The 19,829-nt window shown below is 45.7% G+C and overlaps 1 pseudogene; it reads right to left on the bottom strand.

Annotated features, from left to right (window-relative positions):
- Positions 1-266: 266 nt before the first annotated feature.
- The window catches only part of LOC110930363, a 45,540-nt pseudogene continuing 25,977 nt past the window's right edge, over positions 267-19,829 (bottom strand).

Genomic DNA, 19,829 nt, shown 5'->3' with positions numbered 1-19,829 from the left:
TTTTGCCACTTCTATGCCAACTATTGTTTTAGGTTAACGCAGCCTAACCCAAACCGAAAAGTACCCACTTTGACCCGATATCTTTACCAATGGAGGCATGCATACTCTGAAAGCTATCATATGCAAGAATTACATGATATCTAAACTTTAAAGTTTAAACCATCACAAACAAAGGTTTTTCAGGTCAAATTAATAATAACCGCAAACGTAAGTAATCAAGCCAATAATAACCTGTCAGATATACCACCAAATTCACATTAAAAACTCTAATCATCATCGTCAAGCAGACTTCGACGCCTCTGGATCTGAGGAAGAACAGTAAATAACAAACAGTCAAATTCATTTTCAGTTAATCAGTCATATTTAGAAGACATTTGATTTGTTTGGTAGTAGCACAGCAAGTTAAGAAATGAAACTTACAGTAACTTTGGTTTGTTTGGTTGTTTGCGTGTTGATTTGTTCCAACAATGATATGAGTTTCTCTTCAGAAACCTGTTGAAGAGGTATGGTCCCAACTCCTTGTCCACATGGCAGAAGTGCAGGACCACACCGCTTTTTACGTCCAACATGGCACCTACATCAGCAAGTAAATCCAGAAGCTTCTAGAAGCTTCTGGAAAACGTCAAGGTGGCACCAAAGATGCTCCTTCCGACGGAAAAGACAACACGTGTCACCAGTCACCGAGCGCCATGTAGACCTACAACAAATCCGGGAGCAGACCGACAACAGCAGTACGTTTTCTCCAGCATGGACGAATATCGGCGCGCCACGTGGACCACTATCCTGAACGCGGCAGAGGAGACCAAGAGGATATTCCCCTTGGTCGGACAGCTGGCGCCCGATAACAGCTGGCAAGGTTGATCCTCCCTCCTTCACCCTCCGGCTATAAATAGGACCCTTCATCACTCAGGTTATCCATTCTATTCTCCTCACTTTCACTCACAACACACACTGTTTTCTTCCTCAGAGCAGTACTTATTCTCACGCCAGAGCCCGGTTAAGAGGGAAACCCCCATATTCCCCTCTTAACGAGCTAACGGTGTTACTGTTTTGAAGGACTCCAGTCATTTGCGAGTAGAGAAGAAGATTGAACCCACATAAGAGACGATCCAGCTGGTTAACCACCGGAGTTATCCTGTGTTTCATCATTGGCGCCCACCGTATTTTTTGCAAACCATCTTCATCTCCTTTTTCTTCAAAAAACTCTTCAAAATGACTGAACCAAGCCCTTCCCCTCAAGTGGACGGAGAAGTCTCTTCCTTTGAACTTATTTCGGACACCGCACACGTCCAAAGGGTCCAGAGGAACGAGACCATCCAAGAAGGGCAGATAAATAACGATTTCCCTGATATCTTTGGGAGCACATCCAGAGTTATCAGCCAAAACACAAATGGAGCCACTTTCAAACCTCCACCCAGAATCATCAACCAAACCACAAATGGAGCCACTTTTCAACCTCTACAAAGGGTAGTCAACCAAACACCTCCGGAAGTTCCCACACCAAACCATGGGGCTGGCCTATCAACCCCATCAGTCCAAACGCAGTTGAAATTTTCGGCACTCTTAGGGCTACCTGAGGCAAAGACTCCGGTTTCCTGGTATGCCGAACAAACAGCCTCTTTAAACCTTGTCTATGCGCAACTCAGCGCACAGCAAGCCTTTCTTCAAGCACAAGCTAACCAATCCGCTTTCGTTACTCCACCGCAAAGGCCTCCGAGCACCCACATGCCTCAGCAGACCAATGCGTGGAACTTAAACCCTGAGAAAGCACCCAATATCAGAAGGCAAAGTGCGCATGATACGCGCGCCACTTATGGCGAAACGGAAAGCAACTATGTGCAATACCCCCACCAACATAGAAAGCCAGTACAAAGTCGTTTAGGCCCGCGCAACATAAACGACGAATGGGATAGCTATAATGAAGAAGATGACCCGACGTACAAAACAGAAAGCACGGTATTCAGCAGATTACCACCAGAACACGAGGCGTACAAACCCCACAAGCGCGCGGGGTACAATCCAAAGGCAGAACATGATTACTCGCTGAGCTATCGCCCAGAAGGCACAGCTGAAAACTCCAAGTTCATCAAAGAGATTGCAACAGCCGATATCGATAAGACAAAGCTACCACACAATGTGGGCAAATACAATGGCTTAACAGATCCTGACGACCACCTCCAAGTCTTCAATGGCGCAGGAGTAACAGGTGGATGGAACTTACCAACTTGGTGTCATCTTTTCGCACAAACCTTTGTCGGCGCGACGCACGTCTGGTTTGACAGCCTGCCAGCAGGAAGAATTAAATCATGGATCGATTTTCGAGACAAGTTCCTTGCGCACTTCTCCCAACAGCGCAGGCATACTAGAGATCAAGCTGATTGTTTGAATATATGGAGGAAAGATCACGAAAGCGTAGAAGATTTCATCACCAGATATAACAAGGAATGTCTGGAAATCGGAGATGTGGGCGAGAAGATGATGCGCGCACACTTCATTAGGGCAGTAAAGTGTGATGACCTGATCAAACGATTGAAAGGAAGGGATGGAGGCCCCAAAGATTGGGACACCTTCATCGAAGCAGCGAAAACAATTGTGTGCACTGATAAACAATTGACCGGTGATGACAGCCGTCAATACAATTACAGCCACAATGATCGGCGCAACAAGAAAGGCAAAGGCCAATCGTGGAAAACATCTGGCTACAAAGAAAGAAGCCTGATAAGAGAAGACGCGCGCAATACAGTCAACCAGATTAGTCACCGCAAAGAGGTTAAGAGAGAAAACAGGGAAAAGCAGTGGACACCCCTAACAAAGACCCCTTCCGAGGTCTTGTCAACCGAGAACCACCAGTTCAAACCCCCTCTATAGATGCAAAACAAAAGGGGCCAAGACCCAAATCTTTTCTGTAAATTCCACAAAGATACAGGTCACCTGACTGATGATTGCTTTAGCCTAAAGCAAGAGATAGAAAGAGCTCTGAGAGATGGAAGGCTCACCCATCTAGTAAAAGGGGGAAAGCGCGATAATCGCCAAATTCAGAGAATGGAAGAAGGCCCGGACAACAAAAGGCTTCGGAAGTTAGAAACTCACATGATTCAAGGGGGTCCACGAAGACCACGAAAGAAATATAACAAGTGCACACAAGACGACTCCTGGCGTGAGAGACAAGTTGTTTTCCCCATGGTAAGGGGACGCCCAAGAGAAAGAAGACCTATAGTCATTTCTGAGGTGATCGGTCATTACCAGACTGATTACATTTTCATCGATCCAGGGAGCACCGCAGATATCATCTACGAACAATGCTTCAATCAATTCGACCAGGAAGAAAAGTGCGCTTGGAACCAGTAGATTACCCACTAACTGGTTTTTGTAATGAAGCCGTTTTTCCTCTCAGTCAGTTATCGTTTCTGGTGCTGCTCTCGGACGGAAGGAACTCAAGAACAGAAGAAGTCACATTCATGGTGTTACCCGCACATTCAAGACATGATATCCTTTTGGGAAGAGAATCCCAAGGAGATTTTAGCATGATTTGTTCAGGGCCACATTCAGCTATTGGTTTCCCAACAGAGACAGGGGTTGCAATAATGTACGCAAGCAAAGAAGTCCTTGCAACGGATGAAATCAGGCCAGCAAAAACAAGCAAATCCGTACCACGCGCAGAAGCTGAAAAATAGGTACTGAACAGCAAATACCCAGAACAAACTGTCACTCTGGGTCCGGCAATATCAGATCTCACGCGCGCGGCACTGAAAAAGTTGTTATTTGAGAACATGGACTTGTTCGCCTGGACACCGGCTGACATGATTGGTGTTCCACAGCACATAGCAGAGCACAGACTGAATATTTCGGAGAATGCCAAACCTGTGGTACATACAAAGCGTCATCTGGGAGACATAAAGCACGACGCTATGCAAGAACAAGTCACAGAGCTATTAAATGCTGGTATCATCAGAGAAGTCCGTTATCAAACCTGGGTGGCCAGTCCAGTGATGGTCCAAAAAGGAAACGGTAGTTGGAGAATGTGCGTGGATTACAAAGACTTAAACAAAGCATGTCCGCGTGATTGCTAAGCTTTACCAGACATTGACGAGACGATCGATTCACTGGCAACGTTCAGATGGAAATGCTTCCTCAACTGTTATAAGGGATACCATCATGTGCAGATGGCCATCCAAGACGAAGACAAAACTGCATTTCGCACACCAACAGGGCTGTACTGCTATACGAAAATGCCCTTTGGCCTAAAGAATGCAGGCGCAACTTACCAGAGACTGATGAATGAAACATTCAGTGACGCTATTGGCAAATACCTCGAGGTATATATGGATGACCTGGTCATCATGAGCAAAGAAGAGAGCATGATGCTTGTAAACATTCAAAAAACTTTCGACACATTGCGCGGGGTGAATATCAAGCTAAATCCAGCGAAGTGTTCCTTTGGGATGGAAGAAGGAAAGTTCCTGGGTTTCATTGTGAGGAAGGATGGGTTTAAGGTCAATCCTGACAAGGTGCAAGCAATAGAGCGGATGTCGTCACCATCGACAATAAAAGAAATGCAGAAGTTGGCTGGACGGTTAGCAGCACTCAACCGTTTCCTCACCAATCACGCAGCAAAGTCTTTCCCATTTATCAAAACACTCCGCAACTGTGTGAAGAAAAGTCAGTTCCACTGGACGCCCGAGGCTGAGCACGCTTTCCGAGAAATGAAAGATTGCCTCATACGATTACCAACATTGACTGCACCAATGAAGGGCGAACCACTGGTCATGTACCTTTCAGCATCAGAAAAAGCAGTAGGAGCAGTTCTGCTCGTGGATCGACAGGGCATTCAAACTACAGTATATTACGTATCTCGCACTCTGAACGACCCAGAAACAAGATATGCCATAATGGAGAAGCTGGTCCTTGCATTGATTCACGCATCAAGACGATTGCACAGGTATTTCGCCAACCACGTCATTCATGTCTTAACGAATTACCATATCGGCAACATCCTCACAAGACCAGAGATATCAGGAAGATTGGCAAAGTGGGCCATAGAACTGGGAGGTCACAATGTGGTTTTCAGGCCAAGACCAGCAATCAAGGGTCAAGTATTGGCTGACTTCCTAATAGAGGTACCAGACGACAAAGAGAGAGAGTGCAAGGCAATGGAAAGAGCCGAAATGTCACACCCCCAAGATCCCACCTGCGGAGTACTACCGCTTGGAGGCGTGACTGACCAGGATCCGGCCACCAATCATACTGAACAAGCATATAAGTAGTTATAAAAGTTTAACCATCACGATTGGTGTTTCAAAACAAACAAGTTTTAGTTGCAAGCGGAAGCATAAGTTTAAAGTTATAACATAAGTTCCAAAAGTTTCAAGTTTAACATAGTCTTGCAGCAATCCCTGTCCCACAACGATCCTCCTCCATGCAAGCTCCAGCTGAGTACCTATGGTCCTGCAAAGCATGTAGTAACGAGTCAACAACTAGTTGAGTGAGTTCACGGGTGGGCGTTCGTTTTAGTTGTTTCGAAAACAGTTTACTTTATCTGGCATCCTGCCGTGGGGTTACCCCATAGTTTAAAAACGTGTCATGTTCGTTCCCAATTACTCCGGCACTCTGGCCGTGGGGGCTACCCCATGTAGTTATCAGGCATTTCGGCCGTGGGGGCTACCCCATGTGTATACTAGACTCGTTACCGTATCGATTGCTGACTGTAGTCATGTTTATGTGCCCTGAAAAACATCAATGTCTATCATCATTGACGTGCCCCAGATCCATTAGTTCACGCCCGTCCTCTGCGGCACGGTGTGAGGCTTGTCAGACCTAAATAGCGCTATCTAACTAATGACCCGCTCGCCATTGGCCCGGCGATTAGTCGATACAAAAAGGAGGGACTTCGTGATAGAGTTTTAGTCTAGTACGTTTATCCGTCCATCCGGACGAGGAATCACATTCCTGAACCACTGACGTCCTACCCAAGGTAGACGAGGAATCCACGTTCCTTAACCCCGTTCCCAACCCAGGGAATCCCATGCTTTGTAAAGGGTGTGAACTCACCTTGGTTTGCTCGGCAGTTAATCACAGAAAGTCAATCAAGTCGCAAGTAGTCAGTTACGTCCTAACACGGATATCGCTTATAATCAGATTCGAACCAAGTAGTGCACAAATGTTCAACACGTATGGCAAACATTGTTTAACAGTAACAGTTCTCAGTTAACAGTCAGACATAATCCACAGTCTAAGTGTGAGGCCCAAACAGTTGGGCTTGTGATAACAGGCCCAAATAACACGTTTACAGTAGCACAGAAATTCATAAGTCCGGCCCACTAACTTAGGCCCAATAGTGTGGTCTCGAGTCGCAACCGGACTCGCAAGCATGGTCTCGAGTCATGCTGTGTGTTGATCATGGATGGTTGCGAGTCGCAACCGGTGTCGCAACCATGGTTTCGGTTCATCATGCTGAGGTCTCGAGTCGCAACGGGACTCGTAACCTGTGGTCTCGGCTTGTCCTGTTATGGTTGCGAGTCGCAACCGCGTGGTCTCGAGTCATCACGCTGTGGTTGCGAGTCGCAACTGGGTGATTGCGAGTCGGTATGCTGTCATTTTCACGTTCAGGTGCTGATGCAGATAGTCAGATTAATGGTACAATATAATCAGGCCCAAATCAGGAAACTACCAATAGAATTTCACTAACATGTTTTCCTAATCAGGTTATTGGTCAAAGTGGATCAAAATCACAAGGGTTTTCACATTCTTAACTATCATTCAAAGTGTTCTTCCTATGTTCAAACACATATTCATCAAGTTCATACAATTTTCATTCAACCATACTATGCATTTTCGGACAATAGTTATAACACCACACTAGATATCAATACTCATCTTGCTAGCAACACATTTTTAACTAGGTTTTGCCATTATCATAAACTAGTCCGATTTCATGAATATCAACATAAATGGTTCAAACTTCCTTTAAACACAAAATATCACAACTCTACATGAAGATGTGTTAACCGATTATCAACATTGTACATATAATATCATCATTTGTTTAACAAGTAGCAAATCATTTCTCATGTATAAACAATCTAACCTTCAAACCCTAGACATAACATGAGCACACTAACATTCAACAAAACATCAAGAACACTAACCGGTTATGGGTTTCGAGGGTGTGTGAAAAGCTTCCAACCGGGTGTGTGTGTGAGCCGATCCAAGTCCAAAGATCCGAAAATGATGAAGTGTGTTTGTGTTCTAGAGTTTTTAGTGAGAGAGAAGTAGGAGAGTGTGTGGGTGTAATGTTTCAACAAATGGTAATCACTAACTAAGGTGGTGTATTTATAGTCAAGTTCCAAGTGTGTGCATCCTTAGTGGGTTTCGAGTGGGGGTTTACGGCCCAATGGCCCAACCGGCCAAAGGCCCAAACCGGCCAAAGGCCCAAACCGGCCTAATGGTTACGGTTCACTCGAGACCACATGGTCTCGAGTCGGGTCCTTGTTGTTTCGTGTCGGGTTCTCGGTTCACATATAACACGTACACATATATATACAATACACACATAACAAAGCACTTATCATGTAAAAAGGTTCACGTTATCATTTTAACTAGTCACATATCGTACGAGCAAGTTACAACGAAAGGTTCTAAATTTCGAGTTGTCACATCATCCCCAAGTTGAAAGAAATTTCGTCCCGAAATTTGATGGCACTCACTGAGGAAGCTAGTCAAGTTGCATGGTTTTCCCGGTTATCCTGGGGTGTCACATCCACCCCCCGTTGATCTGGAATTTCGTCCCGAAATTCCGTAGCTTCAGCCTCGGTAGCGTTTGTACTATTCTCAAACAGTTGGGGATACTTTTGTTTCATCCGATCTTCGCGCTCCCAGGTAAACTCTGGGCCGCGACGTGAGTTCCAACGAACTCGAACAAGAGGTATTCTAGTGCTCTTGAGGACCTTAACATCCCGGTCCGTGATCTCGACAGGTTCTTCGACGAATTTCAACTGTTCGTCGATCGTAAGTTCCTTCAGAGGAACTACGTGCGTCTCATCCGACAGACACTTCTTCAGATTTGACACATGGAAAACGTTGTGAACTGCACCGAGTTCTGCTGGTAATTTCAGTCTGTAGGCCACCTTGCCTATTTTCTCAAGGATTTCAAAAGGTCCAACGTATCGTGGGTTGAGTTTGCCGCGTTTACCAAAACGAACCACACCCTTCCAGGGTGAAACTTTGAGTAATACCCGCTCCCCAACCTGGAGCTCAAGTGGTTTCCTGCCCTTATCGGCGTAGGCCTTCTGACGGTCACGAGCGGCCGCCATGCGTTGTCGTATTTGAGCAATCCGCTCAGTAGTGTCTACCACATGTTCTGGACCAGTGATCTGACTATCCCCCACTTCTGCCCAACAGAGGGGTGACCGGCATTTACGTCCGTACAATGCCTCAAACGGAGCAGCTTTAATGCTGGTGTGGTAGCTGTTATTATACGAAAATTCCACAAGTGGCAGATGCCTTTCCCAGCTGTTGCCAAAGTCGATTACACAAGCGCGAAGCATGTCTTCTAAGGTCTGAATAGTTCGCTCGGACTGCCCGTCCGTCTGTGGGTGATACGCTGTGCTCATATCTAAACGTGAGCCGAAAGACTTGTGCATTGCCTGCCACAGTTCCGAAGTGAAACGTGCATCTCGATCAGAGATAATAGAAGTGGGCACCCCGTGCCTCGAAACAACTTCCTTGAGGTATATTTCCGCTAGAGTGGAGAACTTGTCCGTTTCCTTGATTGCCAAAAAGTGTGCGGATTTTGTGAGTCGATCCACGATCACCCATATAGTATCGTTTCCGCGCTGTGATCTAGGTAATCCAGTAACGAAATCCATGGAAATTTGCTCCCATTTCCATTGTGGTATCTCTGGTTGCTGAAGTAGGCCTGAAGGTTTCTGATATTCCGTCTTGACTCGCGCACAAGTCAAACACTTGCTGACGTAAGTTGCTATGTGGGCCTTCATGCTAGGCCACCAATACGTGGTTTTAATATCGTGGTACATCTTGTCCGAACCAGGGTGTACCGAGTAGCGAGATTTGTGCGCTTCATCCATCACGAGTTCCCGTAAATCGCCATAGTGCGGGACCCAAATGCGTCCTGTTACATAATAAGCGCCGTCTTCCTTCTGTTCTAAGCGTTGTCTTGACCCGCGTAGAGCTTCTGCTCTAACGTTTTCTGGTTTCAGTGCTTCTATCTGAGCAGCTCGTATTTGCGAAGGTAGACTAGAATGTATCGTGAGTTGTAAGGCTCTTACACGCTTAGGCGTAGTGTCCTTTCGACTGAGGGCGTCCGCCACTACATTGGCCTTGCCCGGGTGATACCTGATAGAGCACTCGTAATCATTCAGCAGTTCGACCCATCGTCGCTGCCGCATATTTAGTTCCTTCTGCTTGAATATGTGTTCTAAACTTCTGTGGTCGGTGTAGATGGCGCACTTGGTTCCGTACAGGTAATGCCGCCATAGTTTAAGTGCGAAAACAACAGCTCCCAATTCTAAATCATGTGTCGTGTAGTTCTTCTCGTGAACTTTAAGTTGTCGTGAGGCGTAAGCTATGACTTTATCTCGTTGCATCAATACACAACCAAGACCTTGAATTGATGCATCACAGTAAACCACAAAATCATCTGTGCCCTCTGGCAGTGAAAGGATAGGTGCACTACAAAGTCTATCCTTTAGATGCTGAAAAGCCAACTCTTGTGCATTTCCCCAATGATAAACAACGCCTTTCTGTGTTAACAAAGTGAGAGGCTGCGCGATCTTAGAAAAATCCTTAATGAACCTCCTGTAGTAACCTGCCAATCCCAAGAATTGGCGAATCTCCTTTGGTGTGCGAGGCGCAGGCCAGTTCTTAATAGAGTCCACTTTGGATGGATCAACGTGAATCCCATCCTTGTTCACCACATGCCCTAGGAAATGGACTTCACGAAGCCAGAAGTCGCATTTCGAGAATTTCGCGTAAAGCTGTTCCTTCCGAAGGAGTTCCAAAATAAGTCGTAGATGTTGTTCGTGCTCTTCTTTGCTCTTAGAATAGATCAGGATGTCGTCGATAAAGACTATGACAAACTTGTCCAGATACGGTTTGCACACTCGATTCATCAAATCCATAAAAACTGCCGGTGCGTTCGTCAGCCCAAACGGCATGACCAAAAACTCATAGTGCCCATATCGAGTCCTAAAGGCCGTCTTAGAGACATCCTCTTCCCGAACTCTCAACTGGTGATATCCCGATCTTAGATCGATCTTTGAGTAGTAACTCGACCCCTGCAACTGGTCGAACAAGTCGTCAATACGCGGTAGAGGATAACGATTCTTCACAGTCACTTTGTTGAGTTCGCGATAGTCGATACACATTCTGAAGGTACCGTCCTTCTTCTTCACAAATAACACTGGAGCTCCCCAAGGCGATGAGCTAGGACGAATAAAACCCTTATCCAAGAGTTCTTGTAGTTGCGTGGAGAGTTCTTCCAACTCTGATGGCGCTAAACGATAAGGTGCACGGGCTACAGGCGCGGCTCCAGGAGCTAGATCAATCTGAAACTCGACTTGGCGATGGGGCGGAAGACCAGGTAATTCCTCAGGGAATACCTCAGGATAGTCGCGTACAACGGGAAAATCTTCTAGCTTCTTCTCCTTCTCTGTGGTATCAGTAACTAGAGCCAAAATCGCAGTGTGGCCCTTTCGTAAGCATTTCTGGGCCTTAAGAAGAGAGATGATGTTCTCAACAGCACTTCTCTTGTCGCCACGAATCATGAGAGGTTCACTACCTAAACCAGGAATACGAACGATCTTCTCGTTACAAAGAATCTCTGCCCGGTGTTGGGATAACCAATCCATCCCAATGACAACGTCGAAACTACCCAAGACAATAGGAATAAGATCAATAGAGAAGGTCTGGTTAACGAGAATAAGCTGGCAACCCTTGACTACGTGTGAGGCTTCCAAACTCTTACCATTAGCTAGCTCTACTGTGTGCTTGTCGTTCAGGGGTGTAGGAATACGCTTAAGCATCTTACTAACTTCTAGTGACACATAGCTAGTATCGGCACCCGAATCAAATAAGACTGTAACATAAAAGTCGTCGAGAAGGAACTTACCCGTCACCACGTTGGGATCATTCCTTGCTTCACCTTGACCAATCACGAACACACGCCCCCTAGCACCATTGTTGTTGTTGTTCCCATTGTTACCATTCCCCTGATTGTTGTTGTTCTGGTTCAGTTGGGGACAATCCTTCTTGAAATGACCTTCAGCTCCACACTGAAAGCACCCTTTGTTGTTACCCTGCTGCTGTCGCTGGTTTTGCTGAGGTTGCTGACGATTCTGGTTGACGGGATATGCGCTCCTGCAATCCTTTGCAACATGACCAGACTTGTTGCACCGATGACAGTTGCCCCTGGTGCATGGCCCACTGTGGTGTAGGTTGCAACGATTGCATTTGGGGTGATTTCCTTTGTATCCACCGTGACTTTGACCACCGGACGATTGCTGACTGGGGCTCTTGTGATCATCCGTCTTTCTCTGCTGAGACTGAGTTTGCACCGAAGTTGAACCCCTGCTTGAAGTCCCATCCCATTTTCGTTTATCCCCACTAGAAGCACCAGAAGTAGTTGCAGCACCTATACGCTTCGGTAACTTGTTCTGCTCCACCGCTTGGTCAGTGAGACGGTGAGCTAACTGTACAACCTGCTGGATAGTAGTCAACCTCGCTGAAGTCACATGACTTTGGATCTCTGGCACCAAGCCCTTGAGATAGAGTTCAATTCGCTTATACGGAGGATCCACCATAGTAGGACACAACAAGGCAAGCTCATGCGATCTCTTAGTGTATGCCTCAATCTCCGACCCCGACATCTTAAGATTGTAGAACTCATCTTCCAGTTTGTGAATGTCGTCACGACTGCAGTATTCCTCCCTGATCATTTCCTTGAAGTTTTCCCATGGGGTGGCGTTGGCAGCAACCAACCCCAACATCTGCACTTGAGCATTCCACCACGTGAGGGCCAAACCCTCGAGAGTACCAGTAGCATACTTTACCCTGCGCGCTTCAGGGCATTCACACATTTCGAACACAGACTCCAGTTTCTCAAACCAGTGTAGGAGACCTACTGCTCCTTCAGTGCCGCTAAAAGTTGTGGGTCGACAGTCCATAAAGGTCTTAAAAGTGCACACCGGTGCCTGAGCATACTGACCTCCTGCGTGTGCAGCTGCGAGCGCTGCGGCAACTCGCTCGTTGATCAAAGCCGTCAACTGGGCTTGTGTCATGTTAACGCGTCCAGACATGTTTCTTCATAATAAAAGCAATACGTGTGAGAGAGGTTCGCGAAAGCACGATAGTAGGACAGAGTAAGCACGCACGTGTTCAAACAACAGTAGTTATACTAATCAAGCATACCATGAGCAATGTACTACGCAACTAACAAGTAGGCAATATACATACATTATATTACCTAGAACGTCGAGCCTTGCATGATGAGCGAAGTGTCGTTGTGGACCGTTGAGCACTAAACCGGTTATAGTCTGGTTTTAACAAAAACGTTTCTCCTTTATTAAAACCAAGTTCACTATAACCAATGGCTCTGATACCAATCTGTCACACCCCCAAGATCCCACCTGCGGAGTACTACCGCTTGGAGGCGTGACTGACCAGGATCCGGCCACCAATCATACTGAACAAGCATATAAGTAGTTATAAAAGTTTAACCATCACGATTGGTGTTTCAAAACAAACAAGTTTTAGTTGCAAGCGGAAGCATAAGTTTAAAGTTATAACATAAGTTCCAAAAGTTTCAAGTTTAACATAGTCTTGCAGCAATCCCTGTCCCACAACGATCCTCCTCCATGCAAGCTCCAGCTGAGTACCTATGGTCCTGCAAAGCATGTAGTAACGAGTCAACAACTAGTTGAGTGAGTTCACGGGTGGGCGTTCGTTTTAGTTGTTTCGAAAACAGTTTACTTTATCTGGCATCCTGCCGTGGGGTTACCCCATAGTTTAAAAACGTGTCATGTTCGTTCCCAATTACTCCGGCACTCTGGCCGTGGGGGCTACCCCATGTAGTTATCAGGCATTTCGGCCGTGGGGGCTACCCCATGTGTATACTAGACTCGTTACCGTATCGATTGCTGACTGTAGTCATGTTTATGTGCCCTGAAAAACATCAATGTCTATCATCATTGACGTGCCCCAGATCCATTAGTTCACGCCCGTCCTCTGCGGCACGGTGTGAGGCTTGTCAGACCTAAATAGCGCTATCTAACTAATGACCCGCTCGCCATTGGCCCGGCGATTAGTCGATACAAAAAGGAGGGACTTCGTGATAGAGTTTTAGTCTAGTACGTTTATCCGTCCATCCGGACGAGGAATCACATTCCTGAACCACTGACGTCCTACCCAAGGTAGACGAGGAATCCACGTTCCTTAACCCCGTTCCCAACCCAGGGAATCCCATGCTTTGTAAAGGGTGTGAACTCACCTTGGTTTGCTCGGCAGTTAATCACAGAAAGTCAATCAAGTCGCAAGTAGTCAGTTACGTCCTAACACGGATATCGCTTATAATCAGATTCGAACCAAGTAGTGCACAAATGTTCAACACGTATGGCAAACATTGTTTAACAGTAACAGTTCTCAGTTAACAGTCAGACATAATCCACAGTCTAAGTGTGAGGCCCAAACAGTTGGGCTTGTGATAACAGGCCCAAATAACACGTTTACAGTAGCACAGAAATTCATAAGTCCGGCCCACTAACTTAGGCCCAATAGTGTGGTCTCGAGTCGCAACCGGACTCGCAAGCATGGTCTCGAGTCATGCTGTGTGTTGATCATGGATGGTTGCGAGTCGCAACCGGTGTCGCAACCATGGTTTCGGTTCATCATGCTGAGGTCTCGAGTCGCAACGGGACTCGTAACCTGTGGTCTCGGCTTGTCCTGTTATGGTTGCGAGTCGCAACCGCGTGGTCTCGAGTCATCACGCTGTGGTTGCGAGTCGCAACTGGGTGATTGCGAGTCGGTATGCTGTCATTTTCACGTTCAGGTGCTGATGCAGATAGTCAGATTAATGGTACAATATAATCAGGCCCAAATCAGGAAACTACCAATAGAATTTCACTAACATGTTTTCCTAATCAGGTTATTGGTCAAAGTGGATCAAAATCACAAGGGTTTTCACATTCTTAACTATCATTCAAAGTGTTCTTCCTATGTTCAAACACATATTCATCAAGTTCATACAATTTTCATTCAACCATACTATGCATTTTCGGACAATAGTTATAACACCACACTAGATATCAATACTCATCTTGCTAGCAACACATTTTTAACTAGGTTTTGCCATTATCATAAACTAGTCCGATTTCATGAATATCAACATAAATGGTTCAAACTTCCTTTAAACACAAAATATCACAACTCTACATGAAGATGTGTTAACCGATTATCAACATTGTACATATAATATCATCATTTGTTTAACAAGTAGCAAATCATTTCTCATGTATAAACAATCTAACCTTCAAACCCTAGACATAACATGAGCACACTAACATTCAACAAAACATCAAGAACACTAACCGGTTATGGGTTTCGAGGGTGTGTGAAAAGCTTCCAACCGGGTGTGTGTGTGAGCCGATCCAAGTCCAAAGATCCGAAAATGATGAAGTGTGTTTGTGTTCTAGAGTTTTTAGTGAGAGAGAAGTAGGAGAGTGTGTGGGTGTAATGTTTCAACAAATGGTAATCACTAACTAAGGTGGTGTATTTATAGTCAAGTTCCAAGTGTGTGCATCCTTAGTGGGTTTCGAGTGGGGGTTTACGGCCCAATGGCCCAACCGGCCAAAGGCCCAAACCGGCCAAAGGCCCAAACCGGCCTAATGGTTACGGTTCACTCGAGACCACATGGTCTCGAGTCGGGTCCTTGTTGTTTCGTGTCGGGTTCTCGGTTCACATATAACACGTACACATATATATACAATACACACATAACAAAGCACTTATCATGTAAAAAGGTTCACGTTATCATTTTAACTAGTCACATATCGTACGAGCAAGTTACAACGAAAGGTTCTAAATTTCGAGTTGTCACACGAAAGGCAACATTCAGAAGAACCATGGCTACTATACACAGATGGCGCGTCTAACGAAGATGGTGCAGGCGCAGGACTAAGATTGGTAAGTCCAGAAAAACATGAATTCACATACGCTATCCGGTTAGACTTCAAGAGCACGAATAATGAAGCCGAGTATGAAGCCTTTCTCGCCGGTCTAAGGTTAGCAATCAAAATAGGAGTCAAACACATAGAGGTGCATGTGGACTCCATGCTAGTAGCAGGGCAGATTAATGGCCAGTAGGATGCCAAAGGAGATGTGATGACGCTATACCTAGACCAAGCAAAAACATTGCTACAGAACTTCAATTCCTACAAGGTGCACCACATCAATCGGAGCGAGAATAAACCAGCAAATGCACTAAGCAAACTCGCATCCACCAGCTTCCAGCACCTGGCCAAGGACGTGCGCATTGAAGTCCTAAGCAATCCATCGGTACCGTTAAGGCAGGTGAGCGTCATCCAACTGGGAGCGACATCGTAGATGACTCCGATCATTATGTATCTCCAATCCGGAATACTACCCGAAAACAAGGCTGAAGCAAGGAAAGTACAGTACAAGTCCGAGCATTACCAGATGGTTGATGGAATTCTGTACCGAAAATCGTACCTTGGACCATTACTGAGATGTGTCGACCCAGAAGATGCAAACTATCTGATACGCGAAGTACATGAGGGCATCTGCGGCATTCATGCCGGCCCAAGAATGGTAGTAGCGAAAGTAATGAATGCCGGGTATTACTGGCCCGGAATGCATCTAGACGCAGTCAAGGTTTTGAGGAAATGCAGTGGTTGTCAGAGACACGCCCCGAAAACGATGCGCCCAAAAAATGAGCTGGTCCCTGTAACAACGGCATGGCCATTCCAACAATGGGGGATATATATGGTTGGTCCTTTTCCAGAAGCCCCGGGAGCAGTGAAGTTCATCATAGTCGCGGTAGACTATTTCACAAAATGGGTGGAAGCAAAGGCGCTGGAATCAACCACATCTACCGTAGTGCGGAGGTTCATCTGGGAACAAATAATCTGTCGATTCGGGCTGCCCCTGAGAATCATCACCGATAACGGAACAAGTTTTGCTACAGATGATCTCCAAAATTGGTTCAAGGAGTTGCACATAGAGCATACCTTTTCCTCGGTTGCGCATCCACAGGGAAATGGTCAGGTTGAAGCTATAAACAAAAGTATCGTGGCGGCATCAAGGCACGATTAGGAACGCAGCGAAGAGGTTGGGTCGATGAATTACCGAGCATACTATGGGCCCATAGGACGATGCCAAAGACAAGTAATGGAGAAACACCGTTCAGTTTAGTCTATGGGTCCGAAACTGTGATACCAGCAGAGATTGGCCTGCCATCTCCAAGAATGCTCTCCATGAACATGATCAACAACGAAGAAGAAAGGAGGTTAGACCTAGACCTTCTAGAAGAAAGAAGAGAGATGGCGGCAATTAATGAAGGAAAATACAAAACCAAACTGGAAAAATACTATAACAGTAAGGTCCGGATTTGCACATTCAACCCCAGAGACTATGTCCTAAGGGACAACGAGGCGTCCAACGCCGAGAAACCGGGAAAATTAGCTCCCAAGTGGGAGGGGCCTTACGTTATAGATGAAGTCCTCGGAAAGGGAGCGTACAAGCTACGCACAGTGGAGAACAAAGAAGTCCCAAGAACTTGGAATGCTCAGCAATTAAGAAAATGTTACATGTAGACGGTTGAAGTTTTTATCTGTACTTGTAATGGCCGCGCGCAAACACATTTAACTCTAATACAAGAAGTGTTGGCTATCTTATCTCATGCGAATTTTTGTTACAACTGCATATATTACTTCGGGCATACACGAAAACATCAGTGGCTTAGACATAGGAAACGTTGTAGACCTCCAAGGCTCGTCACAATCAAGTGCACAGCCGGGTCAAAAACACAACTAAAGCCTATCAAGCCAAATAATACTTCGTGCCCATATAAACACGAAAGCATCAAAAGTACGGTAAAGAAAACATTGTAAGACCCCCAAAGCTGAGCACAGCTGGGTCAACACAATAACCTGTAAATCGATCACTTCGTATACATGAATCAAACCATGCGCTTAACGACAGAACAAACGTTGTAGAGTTTTCCAAAGCATAACACAACACTGTGCAACGCTAAGATAACTAACACAGCATAACCTGTCAGCGCCATCACTCATTCGTGATACCTAATCAAAGTAATTACACATGCACATATTGTACGACAGCAAAATTCACAATAAACAAATAGCAAAACCCACAGCTAGCATATAATATATCAAACATACCAAAACATTAACAGATAAAGCAACAGAAAGTAAGAATGTTTACAGGCCATAAGGTTAATTGTTCAGGTAAATTGTCAGATGATTACAAGGCTATCAAGCCCATACACGGCACGCAGGCCGGCAACCTTTATTCTTGGTGGCTTGTACCAGCACCCCCAGCTTCACGCTCTTCCTCACCAAGTGCCCTTTTCAATAATGCGATTCCATCAGGTTTCCGGGATAACTTTCCAGCAGCCTTGACAATGGTAAATTCAAGAGATTCAAATTCTTGTCGCTTCTCAGCATAGCGAGCAGCACAATGAGTCTTGTACAAGTCAAAGCTCTTCAAAGGTTCCTTTGCCTCAGCAGCTGCCCTTCCTTCGGCATAGCCTTCCTTACGACCATGAGCATACGTAGCTTCACCAAGATCGTACATGTACTTGGCTAGCTCCTCGGATCCTGCGATACGTTCAGAAATCTGCGAAGAGAATACATATGTAAGGGAAGCAGCAACGACCAACAAAAAGCAAACAGACACAACGAAAATTACCAATGGCACAGCGCGAGCAAGGAGCCACTTGCAGTCAGCAGTGATTTCCTCAACCAAAATTTCTGAAGCTTTATTTTCAGCAACTTTTTCAGCAACAAACTTCTCCAACTTGGCTATGCGCTGAATGTACTCTTGTTCCCTTTTCTGGTGCGCAACGCGCTCTTGTTCAGCTTCGTCACTAATCTTGCTTTTCTCCCCTGACAACCTCACAATGGCATCGCGCTGGGATTGCAGCTCTTTGTTTGTTCGTTCACAAGCATCTTCCCAATCGTTCTGCTTGTCAACGTTCAATTGCTTTTCCTTAGCAAGCTTCTCTTTAGCATCAGCAACCCTCCATGCCAAACCCTTCTTTTCGGCGTTGAACTTTTCCCTTTCTTCAGCAAGCGCTATCTTAGAATTTTCGAACTACAGAGTGTCCTCCCCCATCAGTTGCCACTCCCGAGCGATCTCTTGAGAAGTGGCGAAAAAGTTAACCCCAGCATGGATATGATCATCCAAGAGATCCAACCGGTTGCGTCTTTTTTGAAATAATCTCTCAGCAGGGGGGAGACAGAGAAAAGAACTCACGGCAGTTAGCAAGCTTGGTCATCCGAGAACCTTGGGTCAAGTTCCATCGAGGGGCATGCGGGAGATCAGCACATGCAGGATTGTGGGTATCCCAGGACCCGCCCTAAACATGTTCATATTCCAGGCTATGGTGAGTCCCAGAGGCACCACCTTGGCCAGAGCCCCGGACAACCTTGGTGTAGATAGTGTGCTGAGGAGTAGCCTCACTAGATTCCCCTTGGACATCGTCACCACCACCACCAGCACCGGCACTAACATCACCTGCACAACAAGCATCGCCACCACCCTCTCCAACCTGTTCAACCTCCACGTCATCCTCTTTCCTTTTTCCCCGATCAGCATGCGGAGGAGACAGACCAAAGGTCCTTGAAGGTGGAGATGTGGGAGGTGTAATCTTCGAAATATCAACCATGCGAGGAACCTTGCCGGATTTAACACCTGCTACAAAGCAACCACGACAATCAAAAGCGAAAACAGAAGGTAGATAATAAGGCAGACAAACGAAAAATTTTGTACCTTGAGAACCAGAAGCAGCAAATATCTTCTCCAGGAGATTACCACGTTTGGCACTAAAATCACCGAAGTCAACCACTGACTCTGAGGGTGCAGGAGGAGTTTCTTTTTGAAGCTTAGACCTTTTAGCAGCAAGCGCAGCAGCAGCTTGCTCGTCAAGCTCTTTCTTCTTGTCTTCGAGAGGCTTTTTCTTCTTCATGATCTCCAACAGAGTGGCATCATCATCAGGATCACGCTCAGCACACTTCTCTCCTGCGTCTAAACCAGAGAGCGTGTCAGAAACAACAACATAGTCCAAGAAAAGGTGGTTAGAAGGTTGCTTACGATGAGCTTCAACAACATTTCCCTCAACCTTCTTCTCTTTCTTCTCAGACTTATCCAACTTTTTCTTTTTTCTGGTTTCTAACTGCTCAGCAGTTTCAACCGGAGAATCAGCATCATCAACAACAGGCTCATTCATGGGTTCGTTCGCAGCCCCTTGCGCCGGACCTGCACGCGGTGTGACAACTGTGTTCTGTAATCGTTGTATGGTGTAAAACAATGCTATTTATCAATAAAACAATGTGCTTTGGTGTTATTATATGTGTTTTGGTGTTATTATGTGTGTATTTATGTTTGAGGATTTTTCAATTTAATTCTATCCCAATTTCAAGCTTTAAATCGCTTTCTGGAAGTTTATACGCAAACTGGTGCGTAAACGCAGTCAGTATAACGCGACAAACACTCCGGAATAGTGACATAGGCTTAACATACCTTAAATAACCTCCACATAACTTTGAAATAAGTTTAGG

This window comes from Helianthus annuus, chromosome 1 (assembly GCF_002127325.2).
Source record: "Helianthus annuus cultivar XRQ/B chromosome 1, HanXRQr2.0-SUNRISE, whole genome shotgun sequence".
Taxonomy (NCBI): domain Eukaryota; kingdom Viridiplantae; phylum Streptophyta; class Magnoliopsida; order Asterales; family Asteraceae; genus Helianthus; species Helianthus annuus.
This window is presented reverse-complemented; position numbering and strand designations above follow the sequence as displayed.